We start from the raw sequence: 14,156 nt of genomic DNA on the forward strand, positions 1-14,156 counted from the left end.
TGGACAAGGCATCTCACCACCGGGGTTGGGGGGGGAGGGGAGCCTCAGTTTCTTCAGATATAAAACAAAAGTGTTGGATTAGGCTTTTGAGGTCCCCTCCAGCTGCAGATCTATGATTCTACGAGCTGCGACCCGGGAGGCACGCTGAAGCCTTCCCCGACACAAACTGAGTTATTCACATCTTGTCTCCTTGGTCTAGAAGAAAGAAGACCCGAATTTTGCCTCAAACACTTACTAGCTATGTGACCCTGGGTAAGTCACTTTGGCGCTACGTGCTTCGGTTTCCTCAGCTGTAAAATGGGAATCATAATACAACCTACTTCCCAAGGTTGTTGTGAGGCTCGAATGAGATAATATTTATACAAATGGTACAATGCTTGGTACACAGTAGGCACTTAATAAATACTCCTTCCCTTCCTCATTTCCCCTAGTAGAATGTGAGCTTTTTGAGGGCCGGGATCATGCTTTTGCCTTTTTTATGTGTGTGTGTCCCCAGTGCCTGGCATATACTCGTTGCTGTTGCGTAGTCATTTCAGTCTTGTTCAACTCTTTGGGGTCGTCTTGACAAAGACACTGGAGTGGTTTACCATTTCCTTCTCCAGCTCATTTTACCGATGAGGAAACCGAGGCAAACAGGGTGAAGTGACTTGCCCGGGCTCACACAGCCAGCAAGTGTCTGAGGCCAGATTTGAACTCAGGTCCTTGTGACTCCAGGGGCCACACCCTATCTACTGTACCGCCTAGCTGTCCACATAACGAATACTTAATAAATGCTTGCACATGGCCTGGATGACAGTTGACCTCAGAAAAGAGGCAAGCTGGGTGTTAGCACTAAGAGCTTTATCTCACACACCCCAGGGCTGCCCAAGACAAACTTTAGGCTTTGCTGATGGGGATGCAGATCTAGGAAGAGATGTCCTCTACCCACTCAAGGTGAGGGTTTCCCAATGCCTTCCTTCCTCTTTGGAAAGCTGGCTTCCTGAGCCCATTATCTGTCATAAACAGAAGGCTTATCCAATCTGCCTATTGATCAGAGAGATTAGAGCCCAGCTCTTCCCGCAGGGGCACCCTGCCTCGCATTGATCTGCCCCTGACTGATGCCTGGAGTCCTTGCCAGTTTTGTGTGGTGGGGGTGAGGGCCCGCGGATTATTTCATCACTCACTGCAAGCGCCAGAGGATGCCTAACTTCATCTCAAGTGGTGTGATGCACAGTCTCCAGGGCCTCCCAGGCCTGTTTTCGCTTATACCCACAGAGATAAACAGAACTATTTTTGACAGTATCAAGTTTGATAACATACCTGATACTTGTGCTCTGGCTGCTGCAGTAGTCGGGTATGATGTGAAGCTGAAAAGATCTCCGCTGATGGAGTGGTGCCAGAGGCCAGGGACCCTCCCTGGGGCAGGGGGAGGGGCAGTGGTGACAAATGGAGGGTTAGTGGGAGAGATGCAGGCAGTGAGGTACAACTGTATGCTAGCATATGTCCAATGCACACATAAGCAAATCAATCCAGTTCCATTTAATTCCAAAAGGCTTTATGAAGCACCCACTCTGTGCTGGCACCAGAGCATCAAAAACAAAAGTGAAAACAGCCCCTGCCTTCAAGAAGCTGCCATTCCCTTAGAGGGACCTAGAATATTTCTGTCATAGAAGTAGGAAGGGATTGGCCAAGCACCCCCTCAGAGGCTGGTTTTTAGCTCCATCCCCTTGCAGTATGGGGAGGCAGGTGGATGGAGCTACTTGCTCGGATAGCTTAGACCAGTGCAGTCGTATTCAAACAGAAACTTGGACATAAGGACCCCTTTGTTGTGGTTCATTGGTTTTTCAGTTCTGTCTGACTCTTCATGATCCCATTTGTGGTTTTCTTGGCAAAGATGCTGGAGTGGTTTGCCATTTCCTTCTCCAGCTCATTTTACAGCTGAGGAAACTGAGGCAAACAGGGTTAAATGACTTGCCCAGGGTCATACGGCTACTTCCTGACTCTCTGCTTGGGGCTCCAACCACCATACCACCTAGCTGCTCATAAGGATCTGTGCAGATGGTATATTGACTCAGAAAATCACTCATTAACATTATCTATGTTTTATTACATTTTTACTTATTTTGTTAAAGATCTCCCAATTAATTTTAATCTGGTTCCTGACACACTCAGGAGTATTGCCAGCAGCAATGCAGCCTAGGTGTTTGACACCTCTGGTTTAGAGCCTAAGGTAAGACCTTTTCCCAAGTCTTGGTTAGTCAATCCTTCCTTGTCTCCCTTTTCTCCATTCTCTTCTTCCTCACTCCCACCTCTTAGAATGCTTGGCTTCTTTCAAAGCCCAGCTCAAGCATCACCTTATAAGAAGCTTTTTCTGATCCAACAGTCAGTGGTCTCCCTATTCTACCCCTCCCCCACAAAAAAACAAAAAACAAACCCAAAACCAACCAAACAAACAAAAATCCTACCTCTTCAGATCCTGGATGACCTCAGACACTTACTAACTGTGTGATCCTGGACAAGCCGATTAACCCTATTTGCCTCAGTTTCCTTATCTGTAAAAAGGGGAAGACTAGCTGAACTCTCAGGTCCCTTCCAGCTCTAGATCTGAGTTCCTATGAATCAGATTTCTACCTGAGTGACTTCCATCAAAGTTTTCCTCCAAAGCATTGTAAAAAATAAAAGTCTTGCAGGTAGTCCTGGGTTCTCAAAGACTATACCAAAGCTCTGGGCCAGTGGTGTCAAATTCAAAATAGAAATGCATCCTTGTGGGCTGAATATTAACTTAGAAAACCACATATTAACATTGTCCATATTGTATTGTATTTTTATTTATTTTTTAAAGATTTCTCCATTGTACTTTAATCTGGTTCAGAGTTTTATCCATGGGGAGTTTATAACTTTTTTGTAAGCTACTATAAGGTCAGGATAATCCCTACCAAGTCAGAAAGATCCTGCAAATAGGCGCAGTGATAAACCAGATGTCCTTAGTACCTAAGGAGCAGCTGAGCTAAGTTCAGAAAGATTCGTTCTCAGCTTAGGTGGGTCACTGGGGTGGTGGGGTGGTGAGTTTTTTGGCCATGATAAGTCCCCTGAAATTGAGAATTATCAATTTTAAGGGAATCATGATGGGCAACTCAATCTGTATTTATGGCATGTGTGCCCATGCCTACAAAAGAATGGATCTTTGAATCAATCAGTTAAGTAACATTTAGAAGTACCAACTCTATGCCAGCCACTAGGAATACACTTTGGTATCCTAATCAGATTTTCAGGTGACACAAAGTTGGGAGGTATGGATAACACAGTGAACGATAAAGGATCACAACAAGCTACAACATTGGTCTGAATCTAATAACATTGGGTTCTTTAGGGATGAATGTAGAACACTTGGTTCAGGAAACCGACTTGATAAATACAAGAGAGAATGTATGGTCAGGCAGCAGTTTGCCCTTAAACATCTGGGGTGCTTCTGTTAGACTGGCAATTCAACATGAATCAATAGCAAGATATGGCAGCCTAACCGCCCCCCCCCACCCCTAAAAAAAAGCTAATGCAATTTTGGCCCCCATTCCAAGTGACACAGCTTCCAGGAAGTGATGGTTGGACTGTCCTGTGACCTACTGAGATCCCATCTGGAATACTGCATTTGGTTCTGGGCACCACAATGTAGAAAGCATGCTGATAAAAGCATGTGGGCAACTAGATCGGTCAAGGATCATGAGTCCATGCTGTATGAGGAACTAGGGATGGTTAGCCTGGGAAAAGGAAGGGTGGGAGTGGGGTGGTGGAAATGCTGGCTATCTTATGGATCAGGCTGGTGGATGTGACTCCAGAGGAATGACAGATGGGAGTTGAAGAGGCAGATCTAGGCTCAAGGTCAGGATGAGCTTCCTAAACATTAAAGCTTGTCCCAAAGTGGAATGGGCTGTGTCATGAAGTAGTGAGTTCTCCAATCATCAGAGGTCTTCAAACATAGGCTGGACAGTCACTTCTCAAAAACATTGTAGATATATTTTTTCCAGCCAATGAGGGAATTTGTCGTGCTTAATTAAATATATTTGTTTACGTAGGTTTTGTTTTTCTTTGGTGGGGGCTGGGGAGAGAAGATAGATTTTCATTAATTGAAAAAATTTTAATCAAAGATATTGTAGGGGGAATTCTTATTCTGATACAAGTCAGGCGCTTTACAACTTCGACAAGCTATGATTTTGTTTCTGTGAAGTAAATGACCTTGTTTTGCCTTTTTGTGTGTGTGTATCTCCAGAACTTAGCACGGTGGCTGACACATAGTAGGTGCTTACTAAATGTTTATCGAATTGAACTTTCCCACACCAGACTTCAGTTTCTTCATCCGTAAAAATTAGATGAGATGAGCTCTCAGGTCCCTTCCAGTTTATATCCTATGATTATGACTCAGAGGAAGCTCACTGCCTTCTCAAACCCAGCAATCTAACTATTCCATTGGTTTGGAGACCAGTCCCTGCCTGGCAACAGAACATAGAGTTGGATGATTTATGGTTTTAAATGAAACATTGCTGATGGATTGTTGGCCATTGCTGGCGTTGCTTGTGGGGGACTTGATTCCAAAGTGTCAGGGACTTCTGAATAGCATTTCCTCCCCACCGCCCATCTTTCCCCTCTCTCACTCTGCTTCTCCTTCCTTTTTTCCTACACTTTGTTGCAAAAAGAGGTGTTGCAGGTTCAAAAACCCTAAATAAGTGGCACATTGAATAAAACTGCTGTCTTCCTCCCCCTACCTCCCCCATTTGGAGCAGGTCCCTTGGGAAGCCCAGAGTGTCTGCTGTGAGAGGGTTTGGGATTGGTCGGATCTCATGGGGGTGGGTTGTGGTTGGCCACTTAGTCATTCTGCAGCAATGAGACCTCCACACAGGCTAGCCAAGCTTGCTCCAATACCACTGGAGGGTAATTATAGACTCTGCCTGAGCTGTTCTCAGTCCCACTTGTCAGAAGTCTAGTGGTTGGGCTGGCGTGGCTAAAGCTTGCGCTAGCTTCTCCTCCCAGCACCTGTATCCAGGTTCTTTCCCTCCCACTGGCCCACAGGTACAGAACCACACACACACACACACACACACACACACACACACACACACACATGCACGCACGCACGCACGCATGCACGCACACACACATGCACACACACGCACGCATGCACACACGTACACATACATTTATGACCTCAGAGCTGGAAATACACAGTGTCCATTGTCCCCGTCGGGCCCAGACTCTGCTGGTCAGGGGGATTGATTATTCCCAGTCTAATCTTACAGCAGTTTGTCCTGGGGCCCGGCCAGAGTGGGCTAGCCACTCTCTACACAAGAAGTATTGGGTGGATTTCACTGATAGGTTGCTTTTTTTAAAATACATTTTATTTTGCTTCAGTGAATGTGAATGACAATTGCGCTTATTTTATGGCATTGTCATGCGGATCAAATAGCATGATATCTATATAGAGCGCTCTGGAAACCTTAAAATGCTGTGTAAATATCTTTTTTTTTTAGTACGCGTCTTCTATGTGCCAGACATTGTGCTAAGCACTTTACAGATATTATGACATTTTTTTCCTCCAAACAACCTTGGGAACGAAGCACTATGGTTTATTCCCATTTTACAGGTGAGGAGATTGAGGCTGACAGAGGTCAACTGAAGTCACATTTGAACCCGGGTCTTCCTGACTCCAAATCCAGGGCCATAATCCGCTTGGACACCAATATCAGAGTGGCATCTGGATACGCTCATCCCCGCCCCCTGGCCAGAATCGACGGGTTCCAGGTAACAAACAGTTAAAAAACCAAAACAACCCACACCCTGACCTTGTCCAACAACACTTGCAACATCCTGCTCCTATAATCCCTTACATTGTAATAGAGACAAATAGTCAAAGAAAAAACAACCCCTCAGAAGAAGTGTCTCATCTGACAAAGTACCAGCAATGGCACACTCAAATGGGGGCCACCGAATTATATACAGGGATCCCTGCCAGCCAGATATTGACTTTAAAAACCACATATTAACATGAGCTATGTTCTAGGAGGCACAGCGGATAGAGCACTGGGCCTGGAGTCAGAAAGACTCATCTGGAGTTCAAATCCGGCTTCAGACACTTATTAGCTGTGTGACCCTGGGCAAGTCACTTAACCCTGTTTGCCTCGGTTTCCTCATCTGTAAGTGAGCTGGAGAAGTAAATGGCAAAACACTCCAGTATCTCTGCCAAGAAAACCCCAAACAGGATCACAAAGAGTCGGTCAGGACTGATATGACTTAACAACATTGTCATTTTATTTGTTGTCTTAAATACTTCCCAATTCTGTTTTAATCTGACTCACGATGCACCAGGGTGTTTGAGACCTCCTTTGTCTACAACATTCAGCCCTCACTGGCCCCATCTCTTTTCTGAAAAGAGGAAGATCATAGGATCAGAGATTCGCATTTGGACAGACCGTCAGAGGCCTTCTAATCCACCTCCTTTCATTTTGCATCCAAGAAAACTGAGGCCTAGAGAGGGGAACTGATTTGCTAAAGGTCAGGCAGTCAGTGGCAGGGATGGGATTGGGATGGAGACTTTTTAAACAGGAGATTCAGTCCTCTTTCCACCGGCCAGCCTTGGGTAGATCACGTTTTATTACGTGTTAGAGGCAATGTTAGAGGCAAATGTTGGAGGCAAGATTTGAACCTAGGTTCTCCAGGGACACAAAGCCAGTGTCTGGCTGTAAGGGAGGGGCGAAGCAATGGGGTGTGAAGGGAGGAAGACTGGTGGGCAGAGAGTAAGCATGGAACACGGAGCAGTGGCAGCTGGAGAGATGATGGGGGATGGTCCCTGAGGGGATGGTGCATGCTGTGATGGTGTCTGGAGTAGAGAGGGATGAACAGCTTGAGGAACCAAGGTGTGCTTCAAGGAGGCATGAAGTGACTCTCCAAGCCCAGCCAGGTGGAGCCGAAGCAGGGACATGGCAGTGCTGTCCTCCTGGCTCCCTCCAGCTTAGAGAGCATCATGGGCTGATGATTTTGCTATGTTCGGCTCCAGGCTGGCCTCAGTTCTGGGTAGGCTTTGCCAACAGCTTCCCACAGGACTGGGGTGCTTGAATAAAGAGTGGATTGATGCTAATTAGTGTCAGATAACCAAGAGGATCTTGGATCCTCAGACTTGCTTTTAGAGAAGTGGTGGAGAAAGGCAGAGTAATGATCAGATTAGGGGTCTGGGAATGGAACCTGGAATGGGCTTCCCTAAGAAGGACGGCACTCTGCCAGTCCTGAGGCTCTGGGGAGCCACCTGAATTTCCTCAACTTGCCCATGACTCGTGGTTTCAATCAATCACAAGAACAAAGATTTAAAACAGGAAGGGACCTGAGAGGCTGACAAGTTCAACTCCTTCAGTTTACAGATGAGGAAACTGAGGCAGAGAAGGTAAATGACTTGCCCAAGGTCACACAGCTAGTAAGTATCACAGGCTGGAATGGAACTCAAGTCTTCTTGATTTCAGGTAGTTAAATGACCCACTGGATAGAGTGCTTTATTTGGAGTTAGGAGGACCTGAATTCAAATCTTTTCTCAGATGCTTACTAGCTGAATGACCTTGGGCAAGTCACTTAACTTTCTCTCAGTAAAATGGGGATGATAATAGCACTCATTCATGTGATTGGTATGAGGATCAAATGAGATAATATATGTGAAGTTCTTTGCAAACCTTAGAGCACTATATAAATGCTAGCTATTATTATTATCTATTACACGTACTACCTCCCAATCAATTAATAAATATTTTATTGTTCAGTTGCTTCATTAGTGTTTCGAGTCTTCTTGACCCTATTTGGGGTTTTCTTGGCAAAGACACTGGAGTCGTTGACATTTCCTTATTAAGTACCTTTTATGCACTAGGCACTATGCTAAGTATGGCAGCTACAAATACAAAAGTAAGTAGTTCCAGCAGTTGAGAAGCATATAAGGAGGGGGGAAGGGAGAGAATAACATGTTCACAAGTTAAGTTCCCTCTGGACTATCATCTCCTCCTGCTCTCCAGTAATATTCTCAGGCTGGGTCCCCAGAGGGACAAGTTCATTGGGTTGAAAATACTCTGGGGGAGTATATTATCCTAAAATTATATATCTCACAAGCCCCCATACGTGTGCTTTCCTTTATCGGTCAGCCAGTATATACGAGCAACTCAGAGGAGAGACATTTACTAAGATGGTACAGAATGAGCAATGTTAAGAAAACATTCTCCACCACCCTCCCCCCCACCCTCCCCACACACACCCCATTCATCAGCCTGGAATACATTTACCCACAACTATACATAGCGTCAGTCGGAGTGGACAAATACATAGCCGACAAATACTAGTGGAAAGGCACACACATATGTAGGGAATACATATAACTCAGGCAACTCCCTCCTCCTGCACTATAGGGCCCTTCACATGGTAACTTCATACTTCTCTCATTGTCTACATCTTTTCTGGGCAGGTACCTCAGATGACCTCCCTGCAACTCCTGACCATCAGGGCTAATTCTCTCTTGAATCCATAGCTGGTTCTCATGTTTGGTGCCAGGAGTCTCATCCCTCAAGGCTATCTCCCACCCTGACTCTATTTTGGCCTGTGCCCTGATGCATACTCCTTCTGTCTGAGTAGCTCCCCTGCTGATGGGGGTGGAGGGAGGAGAGGGCTGTCCTTCCCCCCACCCCTACTGACCTCTGGGAGAGACTCAAGGCACCCTTTTAAGAGCTGAGTTGTTTTGCCATAGCTGACTCTCCTCTTTGATGTCGGGGGTCACTCTTCAGAGCTCTTCTGTTGCAACTGACTACTTAGAAAGTGTTTCTCTATTTTTTAAAAAAAGAGCAATCAGGGTCACGGCTAATTGCTAACAGCCCTCTAATTCCCTCAAACTTGACTGAGAAACCTTTTTGCAATCTATTGGAAAGCTTAACACTGCTCTCTACTACCCCTTAGCTTCTCAACTGGCCTGGGAGCAAGTCAGGAGTCTTCTGATCTACTCCCCCACTCCATAAGTAAATCCAGGAAAGCCCTCTTGAAGGAGGCATCCCTTGAAGGAGGAGGGGATCCAAGAGGCAGAGGTGAAGAGGGAGGGTATTCTAAGCATGTGCGAAGAAACAGAGGTGGGAAATAGAATGCTGTATGCCAGGAATAGCAAGCAAGCCAGTTTGGCAGGAGTGCAGGGAGTGAGGGGTAGTCATGTATAATTAACCTAGGAAGACGGCCTGAGGCCAGATTATGAAGGGTTTTAAATGCCAAACAGAAGAGTTTGTATTTGGTCCTCAGGGCAATGGGGAGCCCCCAGAGCTTCAAGAGTAAGAAGAGAAGGATCAGCTCAGAACCATGCCTCAAGAATATCAATTTGGAAGCTATGCAGAGAGGACGGATCGGAAAGCAGAGAGACTGGAGGCAGGGAGGCTATTTAGGAGGCTATTTATTGCACAGAGTACAGAACAGGGGTGGTGAGGGCCAGAACCATGGTCTGACTTTGGTTCAAAAGCTTGTCTTCGCTTGGAAATGGAGGATGTTCTGAGGCCCCGGGAAGGCATCCTGACCAGAGGCAGGGGTGAGATTCTCAACAAACAGCCAGAGTCAGGTCTGAACAAAGCTCGCCAGGGTGTGTCCAGACTGAGCCTGGGATCCTGTGGATAAAGGGGGGTGGGGGAAGGGGAAGGAGAGTTTCAGAGTCCAATTCAACTGCTTCTGATTTCTGCCCCATATCCCTGCACACACCCTCCCATCAGGCTCAGAGATGTTCCAAATTCCTTCCATGCCTAACTTCAGCCAGTCAGTCAGCTGGTCATCTTTTGCCCTGCCCAGGAGGCAGGGTAGGTCACTGGAATTGTCCCAGGGAAGCCACAAAAGAGAAAACAATGCTGCAGCTGTTTTTGTTAACACACACACACACACACACACACACACACACACACACACACACACACATCCAGAAGCCATGAAAGGGACCTCAGGAAATGAGACAGATTGGGACCTAGAAATAAAGAGTCGACTAGAAAATTGGACCTCAAGTCAGAAAGATCCGGGTTCTAATTCCTACTCTGACATTGAGTATTTGACCTTTCCTGATCTGTTACCCCCACCCCAGCTGCTCTTGCCTTCCCTGCCCCACCATTACCTTACCTATATTTAAAGACGTGTATGTTGTTGCCTCTGATAGAATATAAGCTCTCTGAAGACAAAAACCATTTGACTTCAGTCTTTGGATTACCAGCCTAGCACAGCTGAATTGGATTGATAATGTTAAGGGGATTGTCTCAGAAAGCTACAGAATGGATTACGGAGTGGTTTCTGAGCACCTCCCAACTCTTAAGATTCTGTGAATTAGAATAAAGGAGAAGTTTAGTGTCCAGAATGTGGGGGGTGAATGTTCCATTGTCTTCTGCTCTGACTACATCTGGAGTGTTGTGCCTACTAGATCTAGGCATCCCATTTTAGGGAAGGTCATTGACAAGATCAAGTCCAGAGCCAGAGTAATCAAGATGGTAGCAGTATACAAAGAGTATGAGGAAAGAGAGATTCCTAGCCCGGAGGAAAGTCGGCTGGGGGAACATGGTCACTGTCTTCCAGTATCTGATGGGTAGGCATGTGGAAGAAGGAGTAGAAGTCTTCTGGGTGGCTTCACAGGGCAGAATAAAGGACAGAAAGTGTCAACAAAAAACCTAGAAGAAATCAAAGGGTTATGGCAAAGGAGTATAGGCTGCCTGGGAAATAGTGGCTTCCTCTTCACCATGAGTGAATCAATGGCTGAATTGTCCTGACCACATGTGCCATGTGCCTTCCAGGGGCTCTGAAGTTCTGTGATTCTGTATCTTAAGAAAGTTTTTCCAAGGAAAGAGATGGAAGTCTTTGCCAACCCTGGAAAAAGCACCTTCCACTGCCAAGAAGCCTGCATGGCGTCTTCAGGCTTGTTGGACAGGGGTCAGCGACACCAGCTGGGGCCCATGGGCTGTGTGCCAGTGTCTTGGGAGTGCTACAGGATTATCATGGTTTCTTCCATGACTCCCATGTCCTTCATTCTCCTGGAGGAAGAAGTGAATAGGGTCAGCCGGGGCTGCTCAGCCCTGGAACGAGGCCCCCACAGTAGCAGCATCATTGGACTGATTTGGCGATGTGAAACTGCATTGTTCAAAAAGTTCATGACTTCAGAAAATATCTGTGGTTAATTTAATTTTCAAATGCACAATTTTCACCATAGGGAAGATTCCTGTGTTGTATCAGCAAAAGCAGGACATTTCTGGAAGCTGTTTCTTTTGGGGAACTCAAGATCAATGTCCCTAGATAACTCAGACTTTGTGGGTTTGAATTCTGTGGGTTTGCTATCCTCGGACACAGCATGGTACAGTGGGCAGATCACTGACTTGGGAGTCTGTGACCTGGGTTCTTATCCTGGCTCTATGGCTACCTGGGTGACCCTGGACCATCACTTCAGCTGTCTGCCTCAATGTCCACATCTGTAAAATGAGAGGCTTGGACTAAATGCCTCTAATTTTAGATCTAGGATCTATGAGCAATAGAGTGTATGAGAATATGAGAAATAGGTGTATGGGTGAGGCACAGTCATGCTGCAGGAAAACTTCACAATTAAAAACTGGATGACCACTTGTCAGGGTTAGAACGGTTTTTTGGTCAGGGAAGGGTTGGATTAGACGGTCTCTTCCAACCTATTCTGAGATTCTGTGTTTGAGTGTGAAGTCTCCAGCCTACCCAGGATCTCTCTTTTTCACCAGCCAATCTAGCAATTCTCTTTCAACATGTGACTTGGTACATAGGCAGGCACACATACAATGGACAATGCATAAGGACATACAACATGTCCAATCAGACACGCACTTGGGACCAATCCCTCACCTAGAAAAATGGATGGACTAATTCTGTGCGTTGATAAAGGGCAGAACTAGAGAGGGGTTCTAAAGAGGAACATTTAGGCACAATGTAAGAAACAACTCCCTCACAATGACATGGGCTCTAAAATGGGAGGGGCTGCAGGGGAGGTAGTGAGCTGCCCTTCCCTGGAGGTATTCAAGCACAGGTTGAATGACCACTTGTCAGGCATGTTGTAGAAGGGATTCCGGGTCAGATATGGGTTGGACTAGCTGGCTTCTAGGGTCCCTTCCAAATGTGAGATTTGGGAATTCTGGCACCCAGAGAGGACTTCAGGGCATCTCTGTCAGTAGTAGGCACTTGGGTTTTGGATGTCTCTAGCCTGGAGACTGAAAATTCCTTAAACTCTTGACTTCTGTTTTTACATCTCTAATTACTAATAGTTCATACTTTTGTAATGTTTACAAGGTTGATAAAGTGCTTCCTGTACATAACTCTTCCCAACAATGATACATTATGATTCTCATTTTACAAATGGAAAACCTGAGATTTCGAGGCTTAGTGACTGGCCTGTGGCCACACAGGTAGCAAGGATAATGATGGGACTGTAGATTTAGAAATGGAAGAGACTGTAGAGATCATTGAATACAGCCCCTTTATTTTATAGACAGGAAAGTGCAGTCTGGAGAGCTGAGGTTACTTGTCCAAGGTCACACAGGTAGTAAATAAGAGAGCCAGGTTTTTTAATTCAAGTCCAACAACTCCAGATCCCATAGTCTTTCTACTGGAACACACTGTTGGATTGGAACCCAACCCCTTCTGAACTCCAAATCTGACACTTCTACTATTTTGTGATTGTTTTTTTTTTTGGAGGGGGGACGGCCAGGCAATTGGGGTTCAGCGACTTGCCCAAGGTCACACAGCTAGTACATGTCAAGTGTCTGAGGCGGAATTTGAACTCAGGTCCTCCTGACTCCGGGGCCAATGCTCTATTCACTGCACCACCTAGCTGCCCCATTCCTTCTACTATTTTAACTAATGGAGCATTGAACTTGGGGTCAAGAAGACCTTGGTTCAAAGACCAAGTCAGTTAATTATTAGCTGTGTAAACCTAGACAAATCACTGAACCTTTTTTTTTCTTCAGCCTCACTTTTCTCATCTATAAAATGGGGCTAATAAAGACACAAACCAACCTGCAGTCTGGTCCTTACCTTTGAAGGTTGTTGTTAGGATCACGAGAGAGAAAGAATGTTTCTTTGCGTTTTAAATTTTACAAAATCCTTAATATCCATTGGACTCTCATAAGACCCTAGACTGTTATTGAGTTGTTTTAGTCGGCCTGACCCTTTTCCATTTGGGGTCTTCTTGGCAGAGATCCTTCTCCGGCTCATCTTACAGATGAGGAAACTGAGGCAAACAGAGTGAAGTGAGTTGCCCAGGTTCACACAGCTAGGAAGTGTCTGAGGCTGGATTTGAACTGGAGTCCTCCTGACTCCAGGGCCAGCGCTCTACATACTGTGCCACCTAGCTGTCCAAGACCCTGTGAAGCAGGTGCTATTATTTACCCCTATTTTACAGACGAGGAAAGTGAGACAAAGGAAAAAAAAGTTGCGTGCTCACTTGAAATTAGTTGACTTAAAAATTTAATCACAGGACCATAGATTTAGGGCTGGAAAGGACCTCTTAATGGTCATCTAGTCCAACTCTCTCATTTTCCAGAAAACTAGGTTCAGGGAAGTAAAGGGTCTTATCAGCATCTGAGGCGGGATTCAAACTCAGCTCTTCCTGAATCACTGAATTCTGGTATTCTAACTCAATGTACTTTATATCAATGGTAGCCATCATTATTGTACCAAGTTGCCTCTCAGTGAGTTTCAATGAGACTCAGGTTGTATTAGATGATTTCTGAGGTTCCTTTCAACTTTTCTTTCTATGATATATTATGGGAAGAAGAAACTTGAGCTTTCCATGGAAATGTCTTGGAAAGAACCCCAGTAAACAGCTGTGTTTGATCTCTTTCACTGAAGAGTGAGCCCTTTAGGCTGGGGAGCAGCTGACCGTGGTAGGAAGCCATTCCCTAGGGCTATCTCTAGCAACTCTTGGCAGTGAAGCCAGGGGCATGAAAAGTCCCCTTGAATAAACATTTTTAGACCAATTCAATTGAACTTTGGAAGTGAGGAGGACCTTGGGAAGACCCTCAGGATACCACTCTACAAGAAGATTGAGACCTCTTGGATACACATTGCTATAGAGAAAGTTTCCAAGAGATGGACCAAGGTGGACAAGAGTTCTCCTTGGGGTATGATGAACAGTGAAAGAGGAGGGAAGA

Source organism: Trichosurus vulpecula, chromosome 1 (genome assembly GCF_011100635.1).
Source record: "Trichosurus vulpecula isolate mTriVul1 chromosome 1, mTriVul1.pri, whole genome shotgun sequence".
In the NCBI taxonomy this organism is placed as follows: Eukaryota; Metazoa; Chordata; class Mammalia; order Diprotodontia; family Phalangeridae; genus Trichosurus; species Trichosurus vulpecula.